Genomic DNA, 2,113 nt, shown 5'->3' on the forward strand with positions numbered 1-2,113 from the left:
TTGGATTGCAAGAAGGATGTATGACTGCCTGTGGAATCAGGCCTAAAACTGGCAGTCAGACATCCCCTGAGGAGTCCCAGATTGAAGAGGGTGCAGGCTGGGCTGAGGGACACCCACCTTGTGCATTAATTTCGTGCATCAGGCTACTAGTTATTAATGAACTACAATGTTCACTAATGACTGATTACTATAATTGTGTTGCATTCATTTACCTTACACGCAGGCGCACCATTTCTCTCCACTAATACTAGCAGTGAATATTTTAGCAGCTGATTGCCAGGTCATTAGTCTTGAACTGACTTGTTTCGTGTGTGTAACAGGAAATATTTTGCTTTTGGAGAACAAGAAAAATAGATTTATTTGCATTACACTTATTTGTGCAGCTATTCAGTGTCTGGTAAGTTAATGTTCAAGAAAAAATATTAATTTTATTAAAATGTTTTATTATTTTATGTTAACGATTACTCATTTATTTCAGCCCTTTGTATTCAGCATGTGTCTATTAAAATCAACTTATGCTTCTATGAAAATTGAAGCTTTTGTTTTTTTTGTGGCCCACATAAACTTAAACCTTGCTTATTTGGCCCATGCTAGTCTTTGAGTTTGACATGCTTGGTGTAGGGCTTGGGAATAATTATTCTCTGGTGGTGGTTGATCCTGTAGTCATAAGATGTTTTCCATGGTCAGTGGATCACTCAAAGGGCCTGTAAAATAATGCTCATACAAACATTCTGGTTATCATTTAATTGATTTAAAAAAACCTTGCAGAACATGATGTTAAGAAATCATTATACATTCTTTCCTTTAAGGATGTGGTTAGGTTAATTTCAACTATGGCATTTTACTGAAAGCGAGGAGTCATAGGCCTCTAAAATGGAGTTCTTTCAGTCAAGATGGAGTCCAGATGTTACCCCTATATTGTCTCAATTATTCTTTTCTATTTCTAAAATCATTATCCTTATTACTAAAGGCTCGGTGCACGAAATTTGTGCACGGGATGGGGGGTGTCCCTCAGCCCAGCCTGCACCCCTCCAATACGGGACCCCTCAGGGGATGTCCGACTGCCAAGATCGGGCCTAAACTGACAGTCAGATATCCCTCTCGCAATCTGGGACCTTTGGCTCCTAACCGCTCACCTGCCTACCTGCCTCATTGCCCCTAACTGCCTCTGCTTGCTAGTCTGACCACCCCTAACCACCTCTGCCTTGGCCCCCACCAACATGACTTTGTCCAGAAGGATGTCTGGTTTAATTAGCATATTACCCTTTTATTAGTATAGATAGCTGTAAGTTTTAATTACTTTTAACATGGCAACCTGTTAACAAATTATTGATATAGGCTGTTTAATTTCCTCAAGATTATGAATTGCAAGTGGAATGAAGCAACATTTCCAGTTGACATATGGATCCACAGGTAATGCAATGTCTTAAATTAAGCTTGTGACAATTAAACCAATAAACTGTAGCAATAATAAAAATTTTAATAAAGTTCAACCACAGAATGTTCATCTCAATATATGCTGGAATCTATATACCTTAAGTAAAAGGGTAATTATTTGAAATAGGTACCAAGAAAATAATGAATTTGGGCAAGACTGGGTCTTTTTAAAGCTCATAACATAACTAGAAAGTAGCTTAATAGCCTGAACCACAGTCATAACTTCTAACCAAGAGATTATAAAAGTCATAAATAAAATCACCATGTTATATGACAGAACTTCGAATGCTAATGTAGAAAGAACATTGGTAAGTATTGGGGTCCAGCCCCAGCAGGTCCAGGGGTTCCCAAGGTGTGGCTGAAGGACACAGAGACAGCGTTCAGTTGATCAGCAGCCTATCATAGTTCTCTAGTCAGGTTCTCCAGCCAGGTTCTGTCTTTATTCTCCTGTTACATCTGTATTTATACCATTTGATTTTAATCCTATCTATTCTATTCCAAAGGTTAGGGCGTTTGTTATCTCCATTCCGAGGTCACTACTCTACTGTTCTGTTAAGCTACAAGGAAGTAACTGAAGGAGATTATCCTAAGTAAAGATTATGTAGCTTAAGCATGATTGTTTGTAGTTAAGGTGATTAACTACCCGCCTGGCACTTAGTTAAGGGGTTTTACTGAT

This window comes from Myotis davidii, unplaced genomic scaffold (assembly GCF_000327345.1).
Source record: "Myotis davidii unplaced genomic scaffold, ASM32734v1 scaffold677, whole genome shotgun sequence".
Lineage (NCBI taxonomy): Eukaryota > Metazoa > Chordata > Mammalia > Chiroptera > Vespertilionidae > Myotis > Myotis davidii.